Source organism: Carassius carassius, chromosome 1 (genome assembly GCF_963082965.1).
Source record: "Carassius carassius chromosome 1, fCarCar2.1, whole genome shotgun sequence".
Classification (NCBI taxonomy): Eukaryota; Metazoa; Chordata; class Actinopteri; order Cypriniformes; family Cyprinidae; genus Carassius; species Carassius carassius.
The window spans coordinates 29045568-29069258 of record NC_081755.1 but is presented as its reverse complement, the minus strand read 5'-3'; the positions used below and the strand labels follow the sequence as shown (position 1 = coordinate 29069258).

At 38.2% G+C, this 23691-nt stretch overlaps 1 pseudogene; it reads left to right on the top strand.

The window, feature by feature from the left end:
* Nucleotides 1-4551: 4551 nt before the first annotated feature.
* On the top strand, nucleotides 4552-23691 carry LOC132124281 (cytosolic Fe-S cluster assembly factor nubp1-like; annotated as a pseudogene).

Here is a 23691-nt window from a genome sequence, read left to right as displayed (position 1 = left end):
TGGAACCTGACTCGACTTTGGAGGGTCAACTGGAACCTGACTCGACCCTGGAGGGTCAACTGGAACCTGACTCGACTCTGGAGGGTCAACTGGAACCTGACTCGACTCTGGAGAGTTCACTGGGACCTGACTCGACTCTGGAGAGTTCACTGGGACCTGACTCTACTCTGGAGAGTCCACTGGGACCTGACTCGACTCTGGAGAGTCCACTGGAACCTGACTCGACTCTGGAGAGTCCACTGGAACCTGACTCGACTCTGGAGATTCCACTGGAACCTGACTCGACTCTGGAGAGTCCACTGGAACCTGACTCGACTCTGGAGAGTCCACTGGAACCTGACTCGACTCTGGAGAGTCCACCGGAACCTGACTCGACTCTGGAGAGTTCACTGGAACCTGACTCGACTCTGGAACCTGACTCGACTCTGGAGAGTCCACTGGAACCTGACTCGACTCCGGAGAGTTCACTGGAACCTGACTCGACTCCGGAGAGTTCACTGGAACCTGACTCGGCTCCAGAGGGTCAGCTGTGACTGTCTTCCTGTTGCAGCGGCGCTGGGTTAGCGGCCATCTTGTGCTGTGGCGCTGGGCTGACAGCCTTCTTGTGCTGTGGCGCTGGACTGGCAACCATCTTGTGCTGTGGTTCTGGACCAGTGGCCAATTTGGGCATTGGCGCTGGGTTAGCGGCCATCTTGTGCTGTGGCGCTGGGCTGACAGCCTTCTTGTGCTGTGGCACTGGACTGGCGGCCATCTTGTGCTTTGGCTCTGGACCAGTGGCCATCTTGGGCATTGGCGCTGGGTTAGCGGCCATCTTGTGCTGTGGTACTGGGCTGGCGGCCATCTTGGGTTGTGGCGCTGGCTCAGCAGCCATGACGTGAACCGTTTTGGGAACCTCTAGGATCTTTGACAGCATATCGAAGTAATCAAGAAATGTGTCAGCGGCCATCTTGGGCGTTGGAGCTGAGCTGGCAGCCATCTTGCACCGTGGCGCTGGACTGGTGACCACTTTGTGCTGTGGCGTTGTGCTAGCTCCATATTGCCTCGTGGCGCTGGGTTGGCGGCCATCTTGTGCTGTGGCGCTGGGCTGGCGGCCGTCTTGCTTCGTGGCGCTGGGTTGGCGGCCATATTGCCTCGGGGCACTGAGCTGGCGGCCATCTTGTACGGTGGTGTGAGGCTGGCTTCCATCTTGCCTCGTGATGCGGGGTTGGTGGCCATGCACCGCAGCGGCGCTGGGTTGGCGGCCATCTTGTGCTGTGGCGCTGGACCTGCGGCCATCATGGGCAGTGGCGCTGGCTTTCTCCACCCGCCATGGTGAGACGGCGGCTCTGGTCCCTCCCACCTGAGCCCCGAGTCGAAGGGGGGCCATGGTGGAGAGCAATGTTGAGCCTCCTCTCGCCCACCTCCTCCTCGGCGACCTCCCCTGGTCCCGCGAAACACGACCAGGTGGGATCCCTCAAACCGATTGCTTCTCTCCCGCTCGGTGGGTGGGGAGTGGCTAACCCTAACCCTAAATTTCTTTTTTTCAGGAAATATCTTTTTTTTTTTTTTTTTAAATACAATTCATATACATGTCTACAGGTAAAGTAAAATTTTAAAGGGGTCATTTGACACAATTTCAGGTTTTCTTTTCTCTGTGGAGTGTTATGAAAATTTTGGCTGATACCGCTAACCGACAATTCCTTAATTTACATAATTTTTGAGAGCCTGATTACCAAAAAAGTCTCACCATTAAAAGGCATTAAACACTTCAATATAAATCAAACATAGAGCAGCCTTACAAATAAATAAAATAATGCTTAAATAATGGAAACAAATATGTTAATGCTTAACTAGTTGCTCAACTAGTTGCTGAGTCTTAGGTCTTTACTCACAAGTTGCTCAAGTTTAGGAATAGGAATGTTGTCCCTTATTGTCTAATACAGGCTTCTAGTTGCTCAACTGTCTTAGGTCTTCTTTGTTGCATCTTCCTCTTTATGATGCGGACTCGTGTCTCCAATACGCATCAATCCACAAATGACTTAAGCTGTTAACTTTTTTTAATGTGGCTGACACTTCCTCTGAGTTCAAACAAACCAATATCCCGGAGTAATTCATTTACTCAAACAGTACACTGACTGAACTGCTGTGAAAAGAGAGATGAACAACGAGCCGAGTCAGATAATGACTCGTTCACGAGTCAAGAACCGTTTCTGTCAGACGCGTCCGATTCGAGAACCGAGGAGCTGATGATACTGCGCATGTGTGAATCAAGGGCAATCATCGGCAATGACGTCATTACGTCGAGCGTAAAAGAACCGGTGAACCGTTTTCTTCAACCAGTTTATTGAATCGAACTGTCTGAAAGAACTACTGGTGATCTGAAAACTGATGCAACCGGTTCTTGACTCGTGAACGAGTCAGTCTTTTGTTCGTTATCTGGCTCGGCTCGGTGTTCATCTTCAGTTCTCTCTTCACAGCAGTTCAGTCAGTGTACTGTTTGAGTAAATGAATTACTCCGGGATATTGGTTTGTTTGAAATCAGAGGGAGTGTCAGCCACATTAAAAAAGTTTACAGCTTAAGTCATTTGTGGATTAATGCGTATTGGAGACGCGAACCGTTTAAAACGATAGAGTTTGATTTGGTGAACTGGTTCAAAAAGATCCTGTTACATCGAATGATTTGTTTGCGAACCGGATATCACAAACTGCTTTGTTTTGAACTCTCTCTCACAACAGACACGGAAGAGAAGACGATGCTGAATAAAGTCGTAGTTTTTGCTATTTTTGGACCAAAATGTATTTTCGATGCTTCAAAATATTCTAACTGACCCTCTGATGTCACATGGACTACTTTGATGATGTTTTTCTTACCTTTCTGGACATGAACAGTATACCGTACACACAGTTTCAATGGAGGGACAGAAGGCTCTCGGACTAAATCTAAAATATCTTAAACTGTGTTCCGAAGATAAACGGAGGTCTTACTGGTTTGGAACAACATGAGGGTAAGTTATTAATGACATAATTTTGCTATTTGGGTGAACTAACCCTTTAACAGCATGGGATGTAAGCCCTATACTCGCAAATTTGAATGAAAGCAAGGTTAATGTCTCTTTGCTTTTCTAGGACTAGCATATAGGCAAAATCTGCTTCTGGTCTCAAACAGGCCCGTTTGTGGATGTTCCATATTCTCTCAAGAGGTCTGTGGGATTCTTTACATTTTTGTAAAGATGTGCTTTTTCACTCCTCACTCATCATATATTTGATGAGCCCTGAGGGTTTCAGACATTGATTTAAGAAGACCAAGTAAAACACAGAAGCATGTAGATTTGTGTTTCTAGCCCAAGAAAGAGGGAAGTACTGGAAAAGAAGAGCAGTTGCCAGAAGAAATTATTCAGACTCTGGGAGGAAGTGGTGTGACTTCCCCTTTAGCTCAGTGGAAGAATCTCTGATTTATGCCACTATAGTCTTAGACTCCCTACAACCCTGCTCACTGAGCGTCCATTTCCTGAGAGAGCATGAAAGGGAGAGCGAGGTTACCTGCTTGATTCCTGTGGGACTATTAAGTGGCGTACTGTGCTCCTCCTCGTTTGCAGCTTTCACACCAAAGTATGCTTTCAGTACATTTCCTTCAGGAAGCAGAAGAACAGGGAGGGAGAAATAAACAGTGTGGCCTTACAGAGGGTGTGTTTTAAGTGCGTCCTTCTTAATTCATTATTAATTCAATTAACATTGTTTATTTCTGATCCATTTAGGTGCATGTCATGTCTTTGTTGCATCAAAAGAAAGGATCCAAAAAATCAAATCATCAGCACATCTGGAATTTTTATCATTTCCTATAATGTCCACAGATCAGTCACACTAACAAACTCTTCCTCTGGTGTGATTATCTAAACATGCTGCAGTATAATCCAATGAAGAAAGCAGCTCTCCTGAGGTCTATTGTAAGAGAAGAAATAGAGTTTTGATGGTCTTCTATACAAAAGCCAACCCTCTAAAAGATTCCCAGGTTTTTTTTTTTGTTTTTTTTTTCGTGCCTAATGACATTTGCATCTGTTTCTGTGAGGCCCTGTTGAGGTGTTTGCAGAGATAGATAGATAGATAGATAGATAGAAGCTTATTTTTTACATTTATAATGCTTCGTTTGGTACAATGTGATCCAGTCTGTTGGCAAACTCCGATAGTTTGTTTGCTATATAATCACTTTTAATGAACAGAATACATTTTAATCCCCCGGCCTGCTCTAATAGAAGTGTTCTGGATCTGTTGTCACGCATGCTGACTCAAATTGAGTGCCTGTTCTTATGTCATGGACATCTGGCCCAAAGTTCATATATAACTATTAGGTCTTGTATACACTCAACCCTCACCAAATCAAGGATGTACACTCAGAAATGAGACCACAGACGTGATGTTTTCATTCATACCACATAGGCAATGGAAAGGTTATGTTTCCCGGTCACAGCATGGTAGAAGTGAGATTCAGAGATTAGTTTAAATAGCCCAAAGATGTGTTGGAGGTGGTTGTGGTCTGTGTTTATAGAGCTGGAACTGAAGTGATGGTCTTATGTAATGACTGAGTCAGTGCTGGTCAGACTGAAGCTGTATGTGCGTCTGTGTGAGTTGCTGACTCACTAAACTGTGCCATTCTGACATCTTGTGTTAACATCATTGTACTGCGGTGGTGCAATTTTCATTTGTCTTTAAGAAACTGTTTTGTTTTGCCATGTTTAATACTGTAAATAATATGAGGAAGGTACTTGTATGAACTGACCAAATTTTCACATTTGATTTTTGCCACAGGATTTTAGATACAGTAATTGTTCGACTTAATTATTAAAGTCTGTGTAAAAGCAATTCAGAGAATTGTTTGTAAACATATTATAAATGTTAGAAATGTATTGGTGAAAACTCATTACAGAGACTGTGAATGTGAACTATGTAGTACTGTATTATGTGGTTAGACCGTTAAACCACTGTGCGGGATTTTTTTGGGGCGAGCCTGAAATTATGTCAGGATGATGCACTGTAGCCACTGAGCATGGGCCTTCCCCTAACACTATAATAACTAGAGAGCGCATTAGCATCAGTGGTTCATCTGCTCAAGCGTGGGTTACTCTCAGACTTCAGTTTGTTAGCTAGCTATGCCTTAGTCACGTAAATGTATATTTCACGTATGACTGTGCAAATCCAATTAAACTGCTAAAGGGTGCATCGTTTCAAGTATTTGACAGTTGAGAGAGGTAGCAGGTTTCCCACGAGTGGGCGTGGTTTCAGTGATTTTGATAACTCATTTTATTTACTTACCTTTTTTTCTTTATTCAAATTTGGCTGGGTGGTTAATGACACTTCCTTTGTAGTGTTATAAACTCAGAACACATTTAATATCGCTTTACACAGACTTTCAGTGTCTGGGTAAAAGGCACATCCTTATTAATCCATATCCTCAGTAAACATCCTTGTACCAGTTTCTGTGCTTGACTTTTTTTATTTTCCTCTTCCAGGTTGCACTGCTAGATGTGGACATCTGTGGGACATCTATACCAAAAATAATGGGGTTAGAGGGGGAGCAGGTATGTCGAATGTCTCTGGTTTGATTGTGCTTCTTGCTTGCGTCAGAAAGATGATTGGGAATCTCATGCTTTGCTTCGTTTCTCTGTAGGTTCATCAGGCTGGTCCCCAGTGGTGAGATCTTTTAAATCTCTCTTCTTTTGATTTGTATTTCTCAAGTATTTGGCATTTTTACATACAGGTATGTTCTCTCTGTCTAGTATGTTGAGGACAACTTGGCCGTCATGTCCATCGGCTTCCTGCTCAGTAGTCCAGATGATGCTGTTATCTGGAGAGGCCCCAAAAAGAATGGTTGGTATTGTATTTTAGCCCTGTCTTCTGTTGTACACATCAGGAATATTCAAATGTTAATTTTTTAAGTAGTTTAAATGGCCTTCCTCAAAGTCATGCAGTCATATGCACCCCTGATAGTGAAGGTCAAAACAAGATGGGCAGCCTGCACAATCCCAAAAAACCATATGACCTATTTAATTCTACCCAGAATGCTCTACTTCAGAGTTCTAGGGGAATTCAGGTACCTGATGAATAGCTACAGCCCTGACGTTCTAAACTGCCAAACATCATGAAACTTAGTTTGAATGTCTGTCCAAACCGAGAACAAAGTAGAATTTGTTAATTATTAATGAGTGAAATGAGTACGAGATTGACAGTGTTACTGATCAGTACATTCTAAGTGGTGGGAAAATTTTTTTTTTTTAAATATATAAATCTTGTCATGCAAATATATGACCATCGTTCCAAACTGTTGATTTTTATTTATTTATTTATTTTCATGTAGTGTCATAATGAAACTTACTACCCTGATATGATTATAACCATTTGTAACAATAACAAATATTAAATGACACATCATATAAAAAAGTCCCTACTAAATATATGCCCTCCTAAATAATAAATAAATGATTCATCATAAAGAAACAGTAGTCCTAATCACATTCTCAGTGTAAAGGACAACAGCCAGTGGGTGTATGAGGTGTAGGCAGCCATCATGTGATTGTTGGTTCTATGGTTAAGTATATCGTGGTGATGCATGTTTGGTTTCATGCAGCTGTTTTTAAGTGACATGTTTCCGCTTGGTTAGTCTGTTTAATCTTGCTTAAGCAATATTTCAGTATGCAGGTTTGTAAATCTCTGCCAGCTGGTGTACAGTAACTGATGCTTCTTAACAATCTCTTTGTGATTAACTTTAGTGTAATTAAATAAATAAATAAAAAAGACCTGTGTTCCAGTGGTAGCTAAAACCAGGTCAGCATTAGCTTCCTGCCACAATAAAACTCTACGAAGCAGAAGTACTGCTTTCAAAATTAAAAAAGGGTTCCTTTCTAACAGGACAACACAATGCACATATGACTATTAGCGGAACTTGGATCAAATGTTGAACAACAACAAAAAATGCATTTTATGACGTTCATCTTTCTTTGTGCACCAGACCTGAAAGTATTACTTTTTTAAAGTGTTTTATACTTTACGAAACACAAAGGAACAGAAAAACGGGTGTCATGTTCCACGGTGAGATGCTCCGATGCAATGAGAGCACATGGCTCTGTTTATCTCAAGCACTAAGTTAAGTTTCGACCGGATGGGTTTCACTTCCGTGAACCCTGTATTTTAACCACTGTCTGATATATAAGTGTCTCATCTGTGATGAGAACTGGTTTCCTTTACTGTGTGTTTCACAGGTGGCCTTGAATATAGCTTCCTTGAGAGTTGAGATAGAGCGTTGAACAAGGTGTTAAGTAGCTTCATTGATACACATACGGGAGCTGAATGACTTTTGCTGTAGAACTTCAGCTACACGGAAATATGGCAAACAATAGCCGTTTTCAAGCACATTCATCTGATAAACTTAATAAATCAGGTGGAAAGAGCTATTATTGTTGTTTTTCTTTTCTTTTCTTTTTTTAATTTCAGGAAGTACCACTGTGTGATTCAAGGCAAGTTGACGTGTTGTCTAGTGTTTTGTGAACCTCAAATCAAATGCACAGCTCGCTTTTTGTTGTTTTGGGGATGCACCTGAATACAAATGGACAGAAGGTTAAAGGAAAGGTCATAAGGCTTCAAATTCAGGACATTTTTATTTAAAAATAAAATGAAATAAACTTTTTTTTTTTATAAAATGTAAACAAGTAAATGCAAGGTTACAGTGACATTTGCATGTACCTTTTTACCCATTTAGTCCCGAGTGCTCTTTTTTTTTGGAAGACTGTAACTATGTGTTGTCATTTGGGTTGAGGGTTTGGCAGGACAGTGATTGTTATGCAACATGGATGCCTTTGTGTGATACGTTCGGTTTGGTGTATAATATTGCTGTGTTAGGTGTGTATTTACTCTGTTAGGTACTCTGTTACCTATGTGGATTCTATTTACTTTAGAGTTGTGGGAAAGGCTTATTTTAAGTTACTCTGGCCTTGTCTGCCTGGAACAGGCATCAGAAAAACAGGATTATACTCTCTAGCTCAAGACCATGACTAAAATGTATGACACAAATGGTTTCATGCATACAACAACAAACATGATGCAACCCATGATGTCTGATTCATAAACAGGCGACTCTTGTGAACAGGTACTTTTTAAAAAATTCACGCAACTGCCTCACTAGTGAGTTAATGGAATTAATCTGGCTCATTCAGTCCATAATTAATTACAAATTTAAATGGTATTAAAAAGCATTCAGATGTTTGTCACTGGACATCTGCCTTGCACCTTCTATTGTAACTTTTAAAACAATGTTGAGAACATATCTTTAATCCCAGGCATTCTAATTGATGTTTTATTGTTTTATAGGTTTTCTTGCTTGTCTTATGTTTTAACTTTGATTCTGTTCAGCACTTTGGCCTGCTTTGCTGAGATAAATGTGCTATATAAAAAAACTTTACTTACTTAATTGCCAAGGTAAAAATGGTTATTATTTAACATAAGAGGGTGTATTGTTGAATTAAGGGAAAGTTAAGGGAAATTTAGTTTTAACCATACAAGTTAATTCATTGTGGTGCACATCAAGTGTCAAAACACTAGTGTACAAAAAGAAGGATTTTAAGTTCAGAGTCCTCTTGAGTGGCAAAATGGTTCGCTTTTCTGATTTTCATCGAGATTGCATCTGACATAAGACTGGAGTGCTAGACAGTGCAGTTTTTTTGCAACATGATATTTTCATTTCCTACGAAGTTGCTTTGAAACAATACGTGTTGTGAAAAGGCCTATACAAACAAATGGGAACTAAACTGAACTGAATTCCGGGCCATGTTTGTTATGGTGCATTGTTACATTTTCAGTCTTTTGTTAATGTTTAGCCATGATAAAACAGTTTCTGAGGGATGTGGACTGGGGAGAAGTGGATTATCTGATCATAGACATGCCTCCAGGAACATCTGATGAGCATTTGTCCATCGTGTAGTATATCAGCGGCACTGGCATCGATGGAGCCGTTATCATCACCACCACACAGGTGAACAGTTACTCAAAGAAATGTGAAACGCTGTGCATGTTCCAGGAAGTTGCTTTTACATCTTGTGATATAAAAATAAAATATTAAAAAAAGATTCAAATGAAAAGATTTGCATAGAAAAAAACAGATGTATTGACGTGTGAGGAACAAGATGCTTTCACACTTTACTGAAAGTTAAAAAAAAATTGATTTCCTGCACACTATAAGTGAAGGGGAACTCAGTGGTGTGAACAATTTATAAAAAAGAAAAAAAAGTTATTTATGTCTCCACACGAGTTGCACTTCTTAGCTGTGCACAGGCTGAAAGAAGCCATCAACACATTTTTCAGAACTAAGCATTTGAGCTTTGCCGTTAATTTTTAATCGAAGAGGATAAGTGTTTTGAGGCTTCCACTGAAACTCTGTGATAGGTCACATAAATGCACTAAAACTTCCTTAAATGTATAGTTCACCCAAAAATGAAAATTTCGTATTTATCTCCTTACTCCCAGAGCATCCAAGATGTAGGTGACTTTGTTTCTTCCGTAGAACACAAACATAGATTTTTAACTCAAACTGTTGCAGTCTGTCAGTCGTATAATGTCAGTAGATGGGAATCACAGCTTTGAGAGTCCTAAAACATACACAAACCAAACCAAATGACGTGCTCAGGACAGCGGTAAAAATCAGAGGTAAAAAAAAAAAACAATATAAATACTGTTCACTGTCTTGCACAGACGATCATTTTGTGTCTTTAACCCTTGTGGAGTCTTTGGTCATTTCTGACCGTAATATTTTATGTTTTGAATAGGGGTGCACGGAAATTTCGGCCGCAATTTTCGGCCGAAATGGCATGATCAGTTTCGGGCCGAAATAAAAAAAACAGCCGAAAACGTAAACCGAAAATGAATGTCACCCGCCCCTCCCATCCGTGAGCAAGCGCTTAGGTTTCACTCACGGTCGAGCTGTTATCACGCGTCTGCCATGTCAAAGGGCTGTCACAATCAAAAAAAGCTTGTCACAAAAGCTGCACAATCGATCGGACCAACCAACACAAGTTTCGAAAACGAAAACAGGGAATCGATTTTAACGGCCTTCTCTCGGAGCGCGTCCAGCTCGTCACTATACGCTCGCAGCGAACGCGCGTCACACAGCAACTGCAGGTTCTGACACACACACACAGAACCTATTAGTGCATAATATCAATGTAGCCTTCAGTAATGTTTTTCATTGATGTTATGGCAGTCCACATTGCTGTCTTGTGCGCGTCTCAAGCGCCCTCTTTACGTTCGCCCTAATCCCTGTTTAGTTGTCGGTGGATTTGCCTATATTTGGCGTTGAAAAATGGATCAACGCCAAATATAGGCAATTTACTAACGATTCAATGAACACTTTGCCTATGTCTCAAAAATCGAACAGGATTTTTTTTTCACAAAAGTGACAGCCCTATATGAGAGGACACCAAAGTTGCAATATGTAACATTTGTTCTGCAAAAATCTCCAAAATTGTGTATTTTTTTTTGCACAATTTTTAAAAAACTATTTTATTTGATGGAACATAAAACTTGAAGAATAATTATTATTTATATTTATTGTAAAAAATATTTTATGTTTTGTTATGTAACTGTTAATAAAAGTTTGATTATTATATTGTGATTTTTCAATTCAGATCCATTAAATCCAAGCAATATATATATACGTTTTTAAAAGAAGCCATTTTCGGCTTCAGTTTCGGTTTTCGGCCAAGTGCATCCTAAATTTTCGGTTTAGGTTTCGGCGCAGAATTTTCATTTCGGTGCATCACTAGTTTTGAAATGTTAAAAATCACAGCTCCATCAGAATGATATGAAATGCAGTGACTTTTATGGCACTTGGGGTGTGAACACACAAAAAATTGAGGGCATGATTCGAACAGTCTACATGGGCGTAAAAAAAATAGTAACACTCAAGGTCTTTGGTCAAAAATGACCGACCATAGGAAATGAATGGAAAATAGACAAAAACACAACAATTCAGAGTAGGGCTGTGCGATTAATCAAAATCGAATCGAAATGGCGATTTGAGATGTTGCGATTTGCTAATCGCAAAAGACCTCCGTGAAGTTGGCACCCCATAAAAAGAAATAATCACCAAAACTATCTCAAACCAGCGCAGTTCGTTTGTGCCGATAAAACAAACACTGTATCTATTTACCTTCCATAGATACATCCAAAATATTTTCGGAGGCTGTGACGTCACTCTCCACCCCAGTTCGTCTAAATCGCACAAAACCGGTGTCATTCGTTTGTGCTCGATTTGTGCTGGTTTGTGCTGTTAAAAGAAACCCTGTAACTATGACCGTTTTTTTTATATAACAAAAATAAACTTTTTACGAACAGTGACGTCACTCTCCACCCCATGGCGTCCAAATCTCTCCAAACCGGTGTCCTTCTTTTGTGCTCGATTTGTGCTGGTTTGTTCATCATAAATTGTTCCATTCTCTAGTTTAGACATCACAAAATCTTTGGAGGAGAGGTTGACGACCTCCGTGAAGTTGGCCCCCCACCCAACGCAAAACGTCAGCAAAATAGTATCAATCGTTTCTGCTCCGTTTGTACTGCAAAATTTTTTGTTGTGCCGCTTTAGTTTTTTAGATATTAAAATGATATTTATAGGACATTCTGAGGTCACTCAGCCCCCCACATACTCCAAATCCACCCCAAATAGACTCGTTTGTTTGTGCCTAGTTTGTGCAAGTTTGTGCCAGTAATATTTTCATTTGTGAGCTTCAGTTTTTAAAATATTAGATAATGAATTATAGATGGTGGCGTCACTCAACCCCACACATGCTCCAAATGTACCCAAAATCTTCTTAGTTTGTGCTTCGTTTGTGCTGGTAATATTTTCGTTTTTGCTACTGTTTTTTTTTTTTAAGATTTTTTTTTTCTAGTCAACTAGTCCCATTTTTATATTAAATTGATTAATATAATAACCTATTAAACCATCCTTTAATGAATAGGCATTTATAGCCTATTTCACGCTCAAGCGTGCATAGTTTGCCACAAAGCACTGGAAAGTAGGCCTATTGATTGAATGCATAGGGGAAAAAGAAGACATTGTAATTATTTTGCTGACGTTTTGCGTTGGGTGGGGGGCCAACTTCACGGAGGTCGTCAACCTCTCCTCCAAAGATTTTGTGATGTCTAAACTAGAGAATGGAATAATTTATGATGGTTCTCTCTACGGCCGGTTTGGGGCGATTTGGATGGCATGGGGTGGAGAGTGACGTCACTTTCCCGAATCCAAAGTGTTATTTCAAAGGAAGAGGACAAGATACAATGTTTATCGTAACAGCACAAACCTGCACAAACGAATGACACCGTTTTGGAGAGATTTGGACGCCATGGGGTGAAGAGTGACGTCACTGTTCGTAAAAAGTTTATTTTTGTTATATAAAAAAAAACGGTCATAGTTACAGGGTTTCTTTTAACAGCACAAACCTGCACAAATCGAGCACAAACGAATGACACCGGTTTGGAGAGATTTGGACGCCATAAGGTGGAGAGTGACGTCACTGCCCAGAATTGTTTTTGTTATTTCTAAGAAGAAGAAATATATTTGAAGTTCATTTCAACAGCACAAATCGGGCACAAACGAATGACACCCATTTTGTGCGATTTAGACGAACTGGGGTGGAGAGTGATGCCACAGCCTCCGCAAATATTTTGGATGTATCTATGGAAGGAAAATAGATACAGTGTTTGTTTGAATGGCACAAATCGAGCACAAACGAACTGCGCTGGTTTGGAGTGATTTGGGTGACATGGGGTGGAGAGTGACGTCACACGGTCAAAAAAAGAATGTTTAATATCTCAAACACCAAACCAGCACAAACGCTCGTTTCTGCGGCACAAATCAGCACAAACGAATGACATAGTTTTGGTGATTATTTCTTTTTATGGGGTGCCAACTTCACGGAGGTTCGCAAAAGCCTGCGATATGGATGTGATATTACTCTGTTCCAGAGCATATGCATGACTCCCAGCCTTGAGTGACAGTCTTACTTACCAATAGAGTAAGTGCACCTTTCTCCCCAATCAGCTCTGCTCTAGCCAACTGTGTAAACGCCCACCATAAAAACAAACAAACAAACAAAATAAAAAGGAAAGCAGGAGAGAGAAAGAGTGGGATTATGGCGTCTACAGGGTCAGGACAATAGGCAAATTAAAACTAAAGAAAAACGTTATGCAACTTAAACTTTGAAAAAGACAGATAACGAACAAAAAAGATAATTTACAAGAGCTGCGTCACAATGTATATCAAGAGCATCTCTTATTGCATGTTCGCTATTCCCAGTTCAGAAGACCGCACAAAAAGCCTGTGTCTCTGAATGCTTCTCATACTCGCTCCTCTCTTCCCCACGCAGAGCAAATTTATTTATTTACTTTTTGCAGGAGCTCTGTGCCAAGAGCATAAGTAGTAAAAAAAAAAAAGGGCACAGAACAGTATGTTCCTTAAGGTCATGCATCATGTCATTCAATATTTGCTTGTCCAGGTTTTTCTCATGACCAAAGACTGTACATAAATGGAAGTCTCTCTACCCATTTTCCCCAAATCTCTCGGACAGGTGCCTGTTTGTCATTTTGCTTTCCTGCAGCTCTTGTTCTTTTGTCATCAAATCTCCCAACCCTTGACAGTTGATGGAATGTTCTCTCTCTCTCTCTCCCTCACACACACACACACACACACACAAACAAATGAACTGTAACATTTTGAGAATGTAAAATAAAATGAATAGATCAAAAGATTACATATCCAGAGTGCAAAAGATAGACATTGTATACATGTCATTGTATACATACTTGCATACACACACAGTGAGGCTGAGATTCTGTATGCAGGTAACAGTTATAGTAGTTAGTATACACAGCAGTTACATAGTAGCCCGCATAGGATAAAGTTAGAATAGTATTTATAACTCTTATTTTATTATTTCTCTTTTTATATTTACTGTTTAATTTTTTTTATGTTTCCTGTTTATTCGAGCTTGTTTGTTATTGTTGTTTCCTTTCGATTACTATTCCTTCCTTTTGTTAGTGTTCAGTGCTAAATGTTTACATAAACTGTTATGTTTGAATGAAATGCATTTTTTTAATTAAATTCTGAATAAAAAAAGGTTAACAAAATGCTTACTTGTGTTCTCTCTCTATTGTAATCAAAATGCAAAAACTTTAAAGCAAATAATGCATTAAATCATTATTTATAACAAAAAAAAAATCTAAAACTATACAAAAAATACTCTTTAGAATGTATTATTATATATTCAAGTCAACTACTTAATATGAGTAAGCAATTATGTCTAAAAACAAATTATGTCTAAATAAAGGGAATTCACAAGCCTCTCTACAGATTCCTATACTGGCAATAAGTGGTTGCACCATGCACTTACATGTTTTACTTTCTTTCCTCTGACCAGGTGGCGCTAAAAAAGTCCTAGTCTCTGTTTTAATCTGAAATACAACATTTAAAAATAACGTTGAAAAATTAGAAGAAAAAAAAAATCTTGTACTATTATGAGAAAAATTGTTCATAATTATTGCAGAAATATTCATTAATACCTTAAATATTTTTACAAAATACAAATATAAAATAAAAAAATATTCTTGAAAAAAATATATATTCCATTGATTTTACTAGGGGCCAAAAAAGTTAAATTTCAGGTGTCCGGTCACTTTTGACCGTGAAGACCCTGAGTGTGACTCCCAAATGAGGCCCGCCCAAGGGTTAAACATCAATGTATTGTCACAAACTGCTGGGTTTAATTTGGTTTTGTTTATGTATGTTTTTTCTCAAAGCCGTGATTCCCATCCACTGACATTATAGGACCGATAGACTGCAACCATTTCAGTTAAAAATCTCTGTTGGTGTTCTACTGAAGCAACAAAGTCACCTACATCTTGGGTTCTCAGGGGGTAAGCAGATAAACATCAAATTCTCATTTTTTGGGTGAGCTATCCCTTTAAGTTCAATGTTTGTAGGTGTTAGGGTCACGCTTGTTGTGGCACTTTGCTGCCATCACTGCAAATGAGGAGAAAAGTAACAGCCAACATAAACAATTTTGCTGTATTTGTAATGCGCTTATAGGAATAACATGTAATAATCCTTATTAATATGTAACTATGTTTTGACTGCGGCATAATTTTTGTTTTTTATTGTTCCCTTCTGAAATAGGAAGTATCTTTTCAGGATGTGAGAAAAGAGATACGATTCTGTAAAAAGGTCAAAATACCCATCATAGCTGTGATTGAAAACATGAGTGGCTTTGTTTGTCCTAAATGCAAGGTACAGTAAAAGAGTTTATATGCAGTATCTCACATCATATCAACACATCATACATCACTCTTGATGTTTTCTGTTTGTTAACAGTGTTGCAAGTGAATTTTGTTTGATGAAGTTTGAGATTGTCATCTTTTTGTTTTATTTCTATCAACATTATTTTCTCACAAATTGAGATATTTTAAAGATTTTAAAGGCCCAATTATCTTTTTTTTCTCTTTTTATTTATTTTTTTTTTTTACCAGGCAGATACATTTAATAGGGACTAGAGCTATTAAGCTTCAAAGAGGATGCGAAAGCACCATTAAGTATCAGGACAGAAGTCAGTTGGAGTTAATTGATCATATGATGATTTGTGACTAGATTGTATACTTAGTTTGCAGTCAGCAAGGTATTTTATTGAAAACAATACTTTCATTCATCAAGGATGCATCAAATTAGTTGAAAGACATTTATAATGTTACAAACGATTACTATTTCAAATAAATGCTGTTCTTTTGAACTTTCCATTCTTTAAAGAATACAAAAAAATAAATACAGTTTCTACAGCAATATTAAGCGGCACAACTGTTTTGAACATTGCTAATGATAATAAATGTTTTCTGAAGGATCATGTGACACTGAAGACTGAAATAATGATGCTGGAACTTCAGCTTTGCCATCACAGGAATAATTGACATTTTTTAAAGTATATAACAATAGAAAAGTTATTTTAGTTTTTCATATTTCAAAATATATTTTTTTGTTTTTTACTGTGTTTTTTTATCAAATAAATGCGTAAGAGACTATTTTCAAGAACATTTTGAAAAATCTTACAGACCCCAGACCTTTATATGTGATTATAAGTTGTTATTTACAGATATTATCGTAATTATTCTTTTTGTAGCATCCTTAAAATGAATCTGTTTTTACAGTTCATAAAAACACATGAATAATTAATTCATAAATCTGAATAATCTGGTTATAGAGTTCTGACAGCCAATGGAAAGGAAAGGTCATGGAACAACATATTAAATTCTGTCCTCTTTGCCACATGAAGCTGTTGTACAACATAATTACAGTCGTGGCCAAACGTTTTGAGAATTACATAAATATTGGAAATTGGAAAAGTTGCAGCTTAAGTTTTTATAATAGCAATTTGCATATACTCCAGAATGTTATGAAGAGTGATCAGAAGAATTGCATAGTCCTTCTTTGCCATGAAAATTAACTTAATCCCAAAAATCCCTTTCCACTGCATTTCATTGCTGTCATTAAAGGACCTGCTGAGATTATTTCAGTAATCGTCTTGTTAACTCAGGTGAGAATGTTGACGAGCACAAGGCTGGAGATCATTATGTCAGGCTGATTGGGTTAGAATGGCAGACTTGACATGTTAAAAGGAGGGTGATGCTTGACATCATTGTTCTTCCATGGTGACCTGCAAAGAACTAGTGAATATGTATAGTGGACTGCTGAGGACTGGGGCAAAGTCATATTCTCCGATGAAGCCCCTTTCCGATTGTTTGGGGCATCTGGAAAAAGGCTTGTCCGGAGAAGAAAAGGTCAGCGCTACCATCAGTCCTGTGTCATGCCAACAGTAAAGCATCCTGACACCATTCATGTGTGGGGTTGCTTCTCATCCAAGGGAGTGGGCTCACTCACAATTCTGCCCAAAAACACAGCCATGAATAAAGAATGGTACCAAAACACCCTCCAACAGCAACTTCTTCCAACAATCCAACAACAGTTTGGTGAAGAACAATGCATTTTCCAGCACGATGGAGCACCGTGCCATAAGGCAAAAGTGAGAACTAAGTGGCTCGGGGACCAGAATGTTGAAATTTTGGGTCCATGGCCTGGAAACTCCCCAGATCTTAATCCCATTGAGAACTTGTGGTCAATCCTCAAGAGGCGGGTGGACAAACAAAAACCCACTAATTCTGACAAACTCCAAGAAGTGATTATGAAAGAATGGGTTGCTATCAGTCAGGATTTGGCCCAGAAGTTGATTGAGAGCATGCCCAGTCGAATTGCAGAGGTCCTGAAAAAGAAGGGCCAACACTGCAAATACTGACTCTTTGCATAAATGTCATGTAATTGTGGATAAAAGCCTTTGAAACGTATGAAGTGCTTGTAATTATATTTCAGTACATCACAGAAACAACTGAAACAAAGATCTAAAAGCAGTTTAGCAGCAAACTTTTTGAAAACTAATATTTATGTAATTCTCAAAACTTTTGGCCACGACTGTAGACTTGAGTTGTGTGGGCTGCTTTGATGATCCCTTTGCATTATTTTTTAAGCTTGTATATTCCATTGTATTTGTATGGGAAAGAGCAATTAAATTTTCTGTTGAAAACAGAAGTCATTAGAGCAAGGAACAACACAAGTGTGACGAAATAAAATATTGCATTGTGTAATGACCTGCCACATCATATACTGTTTTTTGAAATGCCTTCACTTTCTGTTGACAGAATACATCACAGATATTTCCTCTGACCACATGAGGAGCACAGAGAATGTGTGAAGAGCTAAATCTCCCTCTTTTGGGCAGAGTACCCCTGGATCCACAGATAGGTACAGAGAGCTTTAATATTTTACCATTCACAAGGAAGTGATTGTTTTAAACCAGATTAAATACAACAGCAAAATATCATTCTACATTTGTTCCGCATTAAGTGGTCAGGACATTAGGAAGTTTAACAATTCACATTATGTGAGAGTGTTTCCTTGTTTTCATAGTATTTACAGCGTGTAGTCAGTGAATCAAGTGTCAAAAACTCCCTATAGTGGTTCTTATAAAGCGTCTGAAGGAAAGTCTGCAGCCAGCAGTTTCTAGTTCTCTAATTGCACTTCTGTATTTTGCTTTTCAAGGGAGAAGCTGTGACGAGGGAAGGTCTTTCCGAACTGAAGTTCCAGACTCTCCTGCTGCAGTGGCCTATCAGAATATTGTCCAGAGTAAGTCATCCAAACCCCAGCAGGCATCTCTAAAACAGACCTGCCTCAAACATAAGCTGATAAATTGCCATTACTAACCATTCTGGTAATGCTGCTTTAGTGTGTTACCTAACAGTCTCAAGTACTGGTTTGACAAACCAAGAATAGCAAGTTTTGCCCGAGGTGAAGAGACAGTGTGAACTAAATAAAGGTTAGGAGACACATGACACTAAAGGAAAACAACTGCAAAGACAGCAGACGTTAAGACATTAAATATATTTACACTTTGATTGAGCTCTTTGATTTCCCCATTCCTTTTATGAAGAACCAGTTTTTTTATGGTTTTCAGTGAATCAAGAAACTCATTGGGCATAAGATATTTAATCTTGATTTGAGTGTCAAGAATACCCAAAATAGCTTTCTGAGAACTTCTGTATACAGATCTTTTCTTCCCCTTTTTTGTTCCTTGTAGGGTTAGTTCACCCTAAAAAGAAAATTTGGTTGTTTTACTTAACCCTGAGGCTTCCTAGGTGTATATGACTTTCTTCTTTCAGACTAATCCAGTCTGAGTTATTTAAAAATGGTCTTTGATCTTTCATGCTGGAACGCAGCAGGTGTTGCAGTGCTTCAGTCCAAAAGAAGTTACAACCCGAATTCCGGAAAAGTTGGGACGTTTTTTAAATTTTAATAAAATGAAAACTAAAGGAATTTCAAATCACATGAGCCAATATTTTATTCACAATAGAACATAGATAACGTAGCAAATGTTTAAACTGAGAAAGTTTACACTTTTATCCACTTAATTAGCTCATTTAAAATTTAATGCCTGCTACAGGTCTCAAAAAAGTTGGCACGGGGGCAACAAATGGCTAAAAAAGCAAGCAGTTTTGAAAAGATTCAGCTGGGAAAACATCTAGTGATTAATTAAGTTAATTGATATCAGGTCTGTAACATGATTAGCTATAAAAGCTTTGTCTTAGAGAAGCAGAGTCTCTCAGAAGTAAAGATGGGCAGAGGCTCTCCAATCTGTGAAAGACTGCGTAAAAAAATTGTGGAAAACTTTAAAAACAATGTTCCTCAACATCAAATTGCAAAGGCTTTGCAAATCTCATCATCTACAGTGCATAACATCATCAAAAGATTCAGAGAAACTGGAGAAATCTCTGTGCGTAAGGGACAAGGCCGGAGACCTTTATTGGATGCCCGTGGTCTTCGGGCTCTCAGACGACACTGCATCACTCATCGGCATGATTGTGTCAATGACATTACTAAATGGGCCCAGGAATACTTTCAGAAATCACTGTCGGTAAACACAATCCGCCGTGCCATCAGCAGATGCCAACTAAAGCTCTATCATGCAAAAAGGAAGCCATATGTGAACATGGTCCAGAAGCGCCGTCGTGTCCTGTGGGCCAAGGCTCATTTAAAATGGACTATTTCAAAGTGGAATAGTGTTTTATGGTCCGACGAGTCCAAATTTGACATTCTTGTTGGAAATCACGGACGCCGTGTCCTCCGGGCTAAAGAGGAGGGAGACCTTCCAGCATGTTATCAGCGTTCAGTTCAAAAGCCAGCATCTCTGATGGTATGGGGGTGCATAAGTGCATACGGTATGGGCAGCTTGCATGTTTTGGAAGGCTCTGTGAATGCTGAAAGGTATATAAAGGTTTTAGAGCAACATATGCTTCCCTCCAAACAACGTCTATTTCAGGGAAGGCCTTGTTTATTTCAGCAGGACAATACAAAACCACATACTGCAGCTATAACAACAGCATGGCTTCGTCGAAGAAGAGTCCGGTTGCTAACCTGGCCTGCCTGCAGTCCAGATCTTTCACCTATAGAGAACATTTGGCGCATCATTAAACGAAAAATACGTCAAAGACGACCACGAACTCTTCAGCAGCTGGAAATCTATATAAGGCAAGAATGGGACCAAATTCCAACAGCAAAGCTCCAGCAACTCATAGCCTCAATGCCCAGACGTCTTCAAACTGTTTTGAAAAGAAAAGGAGATGCTACACCATGGTAAACATGCCCCGTCTCAACTATTTTGAGACCTGTAGCAGAAATCGAAATTGAAATGAGCTCATTTTGTGCATAAAATTGTAAACTTTCTCAGTTTAAACATTTGCTATGTTATCTATGTTCTATTGTGAATAAAATATTGGCTCATGTGATTTGAAAGTCTTTTAGTTTTCATTTTATTAAAATTTAAAAAACGTCCCAACTTTTCCGGAATTCGGGTTGTAAATAAAAAGCACCCATCCATAAAAAAAGCGTCTCACACGGCTCCAGGGGGTGAACAAAGGCCTCCTGTTGCAAATGGATGCGTTTTTGTAAGAAAGATATCCATATTCAAAACGTAATAATCACTTTAATCTAGCTCAAGCTCACTGTTGTACATGGAAGCAGTTCTGGCCGGATGATGTACTTTATGAGGTCAGCTCTGTGCATGCGCTGTTCAGAAGTGACGAATGCAGAATCACATCGATGAGAGCAAAACAAAACAACGGTCGCTAATTAGAAGTACAAAACGAGGATTTGCAAAGAAAAATGTCAGATGATTTTTTCGAGAATGCCAAGAGGAGACTTTGCTTCCTTTGATCTTGTAACCAAATGTTGGATTTCAGTAGACTCACCTGCGCATGCGCAACGCTGACCCTATGTGTCATCTGCCGAAAGCTGCTTCTGTGAACAACTGTTGTCGCAAGCTACATTAAAGGGATGGTTACGTTTTGAATATGGGTATTTTTCTTATAAAAATGCATTGAGGAGGCAGGAGGCCTTTGTTCACCCCCCCGGAGCTGTGTGAGACAATTAATTTTTTTTATGGATGGGCGCTTTTTATTTCACTTCTTTTGGACTGATGAACTGCAACACCTACCTAACTGCAGTGATAGAGCTTGGAAATGCCAGGTCCATTTTTAATATAACTCTGACTGGAAGTCACAGACACCTAGGATGTAAAACACAGCTTAATTTTCATTTTTGGGTGAACTAACCCTTTAAAGACATGGCACTTAGTATATTTCTCTTTATTTGTATACACGGATGTGCCACTAGGTGTATTTGTTGTTTAATGACATCTTCAGATCATGTGGTATAAACTCATACGTACAGCTGCTTTAAGGGGTCAGGAACTGGAAATCAAAATTTCCTATTTATAAATAAACATCCTGCAAGTTTCAGAACTCAAAGCTTTCTCATTAGTCTAAAAACAGCTTATGTTAAAGACAGTCTGCCAAATGACAGATTGTGGAATGTACCACTGTAGTACACTAGTATGTCATACACACCGCTTCCACAGAAGAAGATCAATGTCTGCTTCTAAATCGCTGCCTGTTTAGCCCACCCACCGGTTTGCGCATGTAGTACTGTAGGCAAATGATAAGAGAGAAAAACACAGGTCTACACAGAACCTAACGATAAACTTGATTTGATGAACCGCATCAGTAAGAACTTGGTCTTTTGTTCACTTAATTTTATCTTGAGTCTACTGTACAATCCACCACACATATTCAAACAGAGTGTTCTGATGAGGGGGCCAAAACAGGACAGAAAATAGCCTATTACTTCTAAATTGAATTTTGATGTAAAAAAAAAAAAAATTCTTGATTTGTAAATTGTTAGTGGACTTCAGAGAACTTTAAATCAAAAATGATAATAGGGGAAAAAATGTGATCTGAGTGATTTTACTCACTGCACAGATGCACAACTGTAAGAACTGTAGTTTAGAACTTAAGGAGAATGCAAAAAAAAAATAATATAAATGAATGAAAATTAATAAAAAATGTATTATGATGTAGCTATTAAAATTTACAAATAACAACAATTTATGTATTTGTGCTTTTTAGAAAACTGATTGTCAACCGTGGAATTTCATAATATTTTATAAGTTTTAAAACCCTCATCTGACCTGTTTTTTCTTTAAGAATATTTGTTGAATATTTGTTAAATGATGAACTCAAATGCAGCAACATAAAATTTGTGGAAAAAAAAGGGATCCGTTTATTTTTGTAATGATGTAAAAGTATTAAATATCACTTTTCATGCTGGGTTAATTGTTAATAATATTCACTGTAGCCAGGTTTTGTACATTTTGCCCTTTTGCTGGATGACCAGGTACTGTCAGTCACTATGGTGATAAGAGGAAAATCCTGCTAGATGTGTGCTGAAGTACTTGCAGATTTCTTCACAGACATATCTAACACATCCTTCAATCAAGCTACAGTGTATATCTCATAAGAGAATAATTGTTGAAATATAGACAAAATACTACACTACCAGCCAAATACAGGACAATTTTTATATTGTGGAATATTAGTATGATATAAAATAATATTTTTCTATTTTAATATACATTAAAATCTAATTTATTCCTGTGATGCAAAGCTGAATTTTCAGCATCATAGCTCCAGTCTTCAGTGTCACATGATCTTCAGAAATCACTCTAATGTGATGATTTATTTTCTGTGCTGGAAAATGTTGTGCTGCTTAAAAAAAGTTCAGAACCTGTGATACTTTTTTTCAGGATTCTTTGATGAATGAAATGTTAAAAAGCAGAGAATTAAAAAAAAAAAAAAAAATATATATATATATATATATATATATAATTTTTTTTCTCTAACAATATACACTACCGTTCAAAGGTTTGAGGTCAGTACATTTTTATTCTTTCTTTTTTTGAAAGAAATTAAATGTGTTAAATTGTTAAGAGGTGATAGCAAAGATTTATATTGTTAGAAAAATTTATATTTTGAATAAATGCTGTTCTTTTTAACTTTTTATTCATCAAAAAATCCTTAAAAAGTATCGCATGTTTACAAAAAAAAATTTTGGCAGCAGAACAGTTTCAACATTGATAATTCGAATAATAAATCAGCATATGAAAATGATCTCTTAAGGATCATGTGACACTTTATACTGGAGTAATGGCTATTAGAAATTCAGCTTTGCATCACAGAAATAAATTAGTTTTTAAAGTACATTGAAATAGAAACTATAATTTTATATTCTAATAACATTTTGCAAAATTACTGTTTTCTTCTCTATTTTTGATCAAATAAATGGAGTCTTGATGAGCAGAAGAGACTTCTTTAAAAAACATTACAAGTCTTACTGATCCCAAACTTTTGAGCGGCAGTGTATGTTCACAGAAATCTAATCTCAAGAAAATAATGCGTAGCTTGTGAGAATCCCCCCAATCCCGCCTCCCCCACTTTTTTTAAATTTATTTAGAAGCAGATTACAGAAGTGAGTATTCGGTAGAATCCGGATATCTTGTTATTTTTACTCCAATGTTGTAACACAAAATGGACTTTGGCCTTCACTTGTGCTGACAATAACAAAAAAAATATATATATATACATATAATTTTTTTTTTTTTCACAGAAATCAGAGATTACTGTTCTTCCCATTCTACACCAGATGATCCTTGTTGACGCAGAAATGTACATCAGATCTTTTTCCAGCCAACTGGGGTG